Genomic DNA, 7,676 nt, shown 5'->3' on the forward strand with positions numbered 1-7,676 from the left:
TGGCTTTTGGAAGCTCTAAAGAGAATCTATGTCCTTGAATGTTCCAATGTCTAGAGGCTGCCTGCATTCCTTGGCCTGTGACCCCTTTCTTAATTTTTATTTATTTGTGCACACCCTGTGGCATATAGAGGTTCCCAGGCTAGGGGTCAAGTCAGAGCTGCCAACCCAGGCCACGTCTGCGGCCTACACAGCTCACTGCAACACCAGCTCATTAACCCCATGAGTGAGGCCAGGGATCAAAGCCACGTCCTCTTGGATACTAGTTAGATTTGTTACCACTGAGCCACAAGGGGGAACTCCCCCCTTTCTTAATTTTTATTTATTTATTTGCTTTTTTGGGCTGCACCCGAGGCATTTGGAGGTTCCCAGACTAGGGGTCTAATCGGAGCTGTAGAGTGCTGAAATACATCACAGCTCATGGCAATGCCAGATCCTTAACCCACCGAGCAAGGTCAGGGATTGAACCTGCAACCTCATGGTTCCCAGTCAGATACGTTTCCGCTGCTCCACGACGGGAACTCCGCCCTTCTTTGATTTTTAAAGAACTGCTTCCATCATCTCATCATCTGCTCTCACTCTGGCCACAGGTGAGGTTCATCTACTTTGAAGGATTCATGTGATTAGATTGGGCCCAGCTGGATAATCCAAGATACCCTCCGCATTTTATGACCTAACTTAATCACGTCTAGGAGTTCCTGTCGTGGTTCAGTGGACGGTTACCGGACCTGACTAGTATCCATGAGGACGCGGGTTCGATTCCTGGCCTCACTCAGTGGGTTAAGGATCCGGCCTTGCCGTGAGCTGTGGTGTAGGTTGAAGATGTGGCTTGAATCTGGCATTGCTGTGGCTGTGGTGCAGGCCGGCAGCTACAGCTCCGATTCAACCCCTAGCCTAAGAAAGTCCATATGTTGTGGTTTCGGCCCTAAAAAGACAAAAAGGCAAAAAGGTGAAAAAAATAAAAAAATCACATGTACACAACCCCATTTGCCATGTAAATTAACATATTCACAGGTTCTGTGGGATGTGGACATCTTTGGGGGACCATATTCAATTGAACACAGGATCCAACTTGATTTTGTTCCATGTGGTGAGATAGGCTCCCAGCGGCAGCTACCACAGGCCGTTTTCCTCCACTGACCTGCGCTATCACCTCTTCCATGCCCCAGGTAGCTGCATTCACACCAATCTGATTCTGAGCTCCCACTCTGTTCCATTGCCCCATTTGTCTGTGCCTGCACATGTATCAGTGTGATTTTGTTATTACCATGGCTTTATAAAATATTTTTAAACTAGTAGAGTGAGTCCTTCCGTTTTTTGTTTTTTTTTTTTTTTTTTTTTTGCTTTTTTGGGCCTCACCCTTGGCATATGGAGGTTCTCAGCTAGGGGTCTAATCCGAGCTACAGCTGCTGGCCTGCGCCACAGCCACAGCCATGCAGGATCCTAGCCGCACCTGCGACCTACACCACAGCTCATGGCAACGCTGGATCCTTAACCCTCTGAGCAAGGCCAGGGATGGAACCCCAACCTCATGGTTCCTAGTCAGATTTGTTTCCGCTGCACCACTACGGACACTCTGAGTGAGTCTTTCTGTACAACATTGTCTTAACTACATAAGGACTTTATTCTGTCATATAAATTTAGGATTGCATTTAGTTAATTTGCAGAGAATCCTTATGTTTGCAGTGCTGAGGCATTGTATCCATGAAGATAGTATATTTTTTCTTTTATTGGGTCTTCTTTAAAGTCCCTCAAGGAATGAGTTCCCTTGTGGTGCAGTGGATTAAGGAGCTGGTGTTGTCATGGCAGCATCTATGGCACATGTTCAGTCTCTGGCCTGGGAACATCTACATGCCATGGCCATGGCCAAAAATTAAATAAGTGCAAATAAATAAATTCCTTCAAGGGAGTTTAAACTTTTCCTCTGTAAGGGGTAATTGTTCTGATCATCATCTTCGGTGTGTATATGGTGGGTTTTCCCCACATCAATCAGCAATTCTTTGACGCCAGCTGGATGTCTTACTAGTCAACTCAGTTCTGACACTGTCTACCTGGAGAGAGCATCAGATTCCCAAGGTTAAGTGTTCATTTTCCAAGACCCCACTTCAGATGCCAACCCCAAGTCCAGGTTGTTGTCTATATTCCTGATCAACCAGCTATGAATCAGAGGTTCCCACGACCTCCTCCCTAGGTTCAAGTCATTTCCTAGGGTAGCTCACGGAACCCAGGACACTCATTTACTCTCCAGATGACAGGTTTATTACAAAGGATATTAAATAATACGAATCAATAGCCAAATGAGGAGCTGCATAGGGCAGGTTCCTCCCCAAAAGGAGCCTCTGTCCCCATGGAGTTTAGGTCTGGCACACTGTCACGTGTAAGGGTTCTGATTCACCCACCTGGAAGCCCTCCAAACCACATCCTTTTGGGTTTTTATACAGGCTCCATTACATAGACATGCTTGATTAAATCATTAGCCATTGACAGTTGATTCAATCTCCAGCGCCTTCTCCTTCCTGGAGGTCAAGGGGATGGGATGGAAAGTTCCAACCCTTTAATCACCTGCTTGGTTCTCCAGGCAACCAGCCCTCAATCTTAGGTGTGATCCAAAAGTCATCTCATTAACCAAATAAGACACCTTCAATGGCTCTCATACTTAGGAAATTCCAGAGGTTTTAGGAGCTCTGTAGTGGGAACTATGAACAAAGACCCTGTAAATTTCTTATTGTAAATCATAACATCAGAAGTCCCATAGGTTCCATTGATGGGAATAGTCATTCCCCAATGCTTGTGTTTCTACTAGGAATTGCTCCTGGATCTTACCTCCTTCCTACACTTGGAATGGTAAGTGATGGCTATTTGTCAAAATCGCTCTCTCTCTCTCTCTCTCTCTCTTTTTTTTTTTTTTTTTTTTTTTTCTTTTTAGGGCCGCACCTGCAGCATATGGCGTTTCCCAGGTTAGGGGTCAAATCGGAGCTACAACTGCTGGCCTACCCCACAGCCACAGCAACACAGAATCTGAGCCGTGTCTGCGAGCTACACCAAGCTCGTGGCAACACTAGATAACTGAGCGAAGCCAGGGATCGAACTGCAACCTCATGGTTCCTAGTCAGATTCGTTTCTGCTGCACCATAATGGGAAATCCTATTTGTCAGAATCTCTCAAATGATTGCGCTAACCATCAAAAGGCTTTAAACACTGGGGTTTACGACCCTTTTTCTTCTCCCTCTTTGTGAGCAGTGTGAGGCTAGGAGTTCTGAGTAAGTGCCTCTGATGTTGAGGGTCGGTAAGATAGGAGAACCTAGAGAAGGGGTGGGCTGGGAGCTGGGGAGAGAACCAGAAGAGCTGGGGGACCGAGATGCCAAGAGTTTCGAGGAGGGTTGATCTCTGCCAGACGCCAAATAAGAGGAGCACAGATGAGGTGAAGGTCGTTGGTGACCTTGACCAGAGCTGCTTCCTGGGAAGTGTCGAGAACAAAAGCCCAATTGTAGTCAGTGCAAGAGAAAGAAAAACAAGACGGGAAAAAGACGGGAATGAAAGGGCGTGTGAGGTCAGGCAGGGGACTGGTTTTCTTTTGTTTTAAGACAGGAAATATGCCGAAGAAGCATCCAGGGGCAAGAAGAAAGGTGATGTCGGAGAGAGAGAAATACAGAAGTGACATCCTTGACTAAGAGGTAGGGGGTGAAACCCAGCAAGGCTGGGCTGCACAGGGCTGAAGCCTGAGGCCAAAGGAGAAGCTCAGTAATACCGATTTTTGTCTTGACTTAAAATGTGAATATTTTGCTCCTTATGGATTTTTTGCATTAGTTATAATTTTTAAACGATTGCCCTAAAATAGTAATGTTGGTTAATGATATTCTGGGTGTTCTTTTAGGTTTTGCATAGGAGGCCCTGTGGAGGGGAATCTTAGTGCAAGAGGGAGGTTGAAGGCAGGGGGTGTATGAGAATAAGAGCGCACGAGGCCTCTGATGATTGACAAAAGCAGCCTGCAGGCTGAAAGGCAACCCCAAAGCCCAGAAGCCAGGAGAGGTACCAGCCGTTCAGCGATGGACCATGTCACAGAGTAAAGTCAGCCTCTGCAGGGACAGAGCTCCCTCTGGTGGGCATAGGTGGGAAACACAACTCAGAAGGGATGGAGCCGGGAGTCTGGGGCGTGTTTGATCGCCCAGAGACAGGCAGCTGCAGAGGAAGCCCCCCCGCCCCGCCCCCGAGCAAAGGGGAGTGGTCTCAGAAGGAGGGGGAGGAGGGGCGTTCAAGAGAGGAGGGAGTTTTCAAAAAGGAGTGATGGACAGTTTCAAACGTCAGAGAGGCCCGCTCTAATTTCGGCCTGATTATTTATGTGGATGCTGCAAATGCTGTGCATTTATGCATGTCAACCTCTTCCAGGGGACTGTATTTCACAAAGATGTGAAACTGACCGGTTTTTGTGTGTGTCTTTTTAGGGCCGCACCCGCGCATATGGACATTCCCAGGCTAGGGGTGGAATCGGAGCCACAGCCACAGGAAGGCCTGATCCAAGCTGCCTCTGCAACCTGGGATCCTTAACCCACCCACTAAGTGAGGCGATCTAACCTGCCTCCTATTTGATACTAGTCTGATTCTTAACCCACTGAGCTGCAAGGAGAACTCCAAGAAACTTAACTTTTATGTGGAAATTTTCTAAAGGAATCTTGGCTTGGACCTTTAAAAGTCTCAGTATTTACTCTTCTCTCTTGAATCTAGGACCAAAGCCAAGACAGTCTGTTCACAAATGTCACCTGCAGGACCTGTCAGTGGAAGTGAATTCTCATCTCAGAGATATTCCCAACATTTTGAGGGTTCTGACTCTCAAGGGGTGATCTTCCTCACCCTTGTGAGGCTGGGACATTAAAAAAACAAATTTAAAAAGCGAAGTTGAGGAGCGTAAAAGGTAGAAGGAACCCAGAATACAAGGCAGATTTTGCTGTTTGTGGGTGTTGGAGCCTGAGGCCTTTGGTGCTGGGCTAAGAGGGTTAGTTGGCCAGTGACAAGGTGGATTTTGAGTGACTCAGAACAACTCTGATTTTGCTGTAAGACTGACTGAATCCCAGACTCACACCACTGAGAAAATCAGGACTGATTTGGCAGTTTTAGCATACAGCCTGTGAGCAGGAATTTGGAGACACAGCCAGATTTGTCTGCACACCCGGGGCTCCAGGCATCAGCCCTGCTTCTCAGTGAAAGGGGACAGCTCCTGGCTGATGGGTTTAGCATATGCACAGACTGAAAGCTGACATCCAAGCCACATGGTCAGCTCTGCTGGACAGCCGGAACACCAATGCCAGGGACACAGGCCAGGTCTCGCTCTATATTTTTACTTTTGTCTTTATTTTTTTCTTTTCAGTGTTGCACCTGAGGCACATGGACTTTTCCAGGGTAGGGGTCGAATCAGAGCTGCAGCTGTTGGCCTATGCCACAGCCATAGCAATGCCAGACCCAAGCTACGTCTGCAACCTACACCACAACTCAGGGCAAGGCCAGATCCTTAAACCCACTGAGCAAGGCCAGGGATTGGACCTGAATCCTCATGGATACTAGTCCGGTTTGTTACCACTGAGCCACAGTGGGAACTTCTAATTTTACTTTTAAGAGAATATTATGGAATAATTTCATTTTCAACTACTTTGCAGCATAGCTACTTCCAGAACATAATGGTTTTTAAAGGTAACTTGTTTTAAAGGTAACTATGTAAATATCACTAGGTATCCTTCGAGACTAGCATGTCCATTTCCTCCAGGAAACTGAGGGGCCCAGCAGAAAATAAAAGCTGGAGATGCGAGTATAGCTGAACCATAAATATGTCCCCCTGCCCACACACAGGTCACTTGGCAGAGGACAGGAGCCTTCAGGGCTCCAGGTATTTGAGCACAACTTCTGCCCAGATCATTGATTGACAGACAACTAAGCTAAGCAGACACTGGGAGATTCCAACATCAGGCTAATATATAAGAACAGAAAAATCAAGTAGAGATATCAGTGACCTCACACCTCAGAGAAACAAAAGCCACAGTTTAAGGCTAGTCTAGTTGCTAGGCAACAGCAGCATCAGCAACAACCCTCCGCACCAAATACTCCAAGATTCACCAAGAAGCAGAAAAGTGTGAGCCGTATTCAGGGGAGAAGAATAATCAACAGAAACCGGTTCTGAGTGGCCCAGAGGTTGCATGTAGCAGATGCTGGTATTACGAATATCTGTGAAGAATCAAGGGGAAATAGACGACCATGATTCCCCCAAATCTCAGTAGAGAAACAATTAAAGAAAAGAGAACCAAATGGAGGAGTTCCCATCATGGTGCAGTGGTTAACGTATCTGACTAGGAACTATGAGTTTGCAGGTTTGATCCCTGGCCTTGCTCAGTGGGTTAAGGACCCAGCATTGCCATGAGCTGTGGTGTAGGTCACAGACTCGGCTCAAATCCTGAGTTGCTGTGGCTCTGGTGTAGGCCAGTGACTACAGCTCCGATTCGACCCCTGGCCTGGGAATCTCCATATGCTGCGGGAGCAGCCCTAGAAAAGGCAAAAGGACAAAAAAAAAAAAAAGAGAGAGAGAGAGAGAACCAAATGGAAATTCCGTGGTTGAAAAGTAAAATCACTGGAATGAAAACTTTATTAGCAGCGCTCAACCACAAATTGGAGTTGTCAAAAGAATCAGGAAACTCAAAAACTGACGAATAAAAATCCAAGCCAAAGAACAGAAGAATGAGCAGAGCCTCAGAGACTGTGGGACCATGTCAAGCTCTACGATGCATGTGTAATGTGGGACCCAGAAGGAGGAGAGAGAACAAGGCAGAAAAGATTATCCTTCAAGAATGAACACATGTAAACCAGCTATAATGGAAAAAAATAAAAATCATTATATACCAAGAAAAGAAGAAAGATCTCAAGACTAGATGCAAAAAAACCTCAGTAAAATATTAGCAAATCAAATCTAAAAAAAAAAAAAAAGGAATGAACACGACTTCTTCTGTCATTCCTGGCACTGTTTGTGGGCTCATTTGGTGGGATCTGGTATCTCTTTTGTGAAAGCAGCAGCTTAGGAGACTCCAGTATCGCTTTCGGGGATGGAAACCTTGGTCCAGATTAAGAACCAAGGCGATGTTGATGTGCAGCTGGAGGGCAGGGGGGTTCCACGGTGCAACTGAAGATTCAGAAGCATGTACTGGATTTCCTGCCGTGGCTCAGCAGGTTAAGAACCCGACCTAGTGACCGCGAGGATGCAGGTTTGATCCCTGGCCTCACTCAGTGCGTTAAGGATCTGGCGTTGCCGTGAGCTGTGGTGTAGGTCGCAGAGGCGGCTCAGATCTCGCATTGCTGTCACTGCGGTGTAGGCTGGGGGCTGCGGTTCCAATTCAACCCCTAGCCTGGGAATCTCCGTATGTCCCAGGAGTGACCCTAAAAAGAAAAAAAAAAAAAAAAAAAAAGAAGAAATGAAAAGAAAAAAGAAAAAAGAAAAGAAAAAAAGAGGCATATACCACCTAGTAAACTAAAGAAAGCCTATTTTGAATGACAATTCAAATTTATGGGTGAGGCAGATAAGGTTCTGATCTGATGGGCAGGTGACCAGTGAAATAGACACATCTGCATGGTTGAAACTGGAGGGCACAGACACAAGTGATAATATTCCTAGAGCAGACAGTACCTCCTAGAAAGAGGACCTGCCT

Source organism: Sus scrofa, chromosome 3 (assembly GCF_000003025.6).
Source record: "Sus scrofa isolate TJ Tabasco breed Duroc chromosome 3, Sscrofa11.1, whole genome shotgun sequence".
Taxonomy (NCBI): Eukaryota; Metazoa; Chordata; class Mammalia; order Artiodactyla; family Suidae; genus Sus; species Sus scrofa.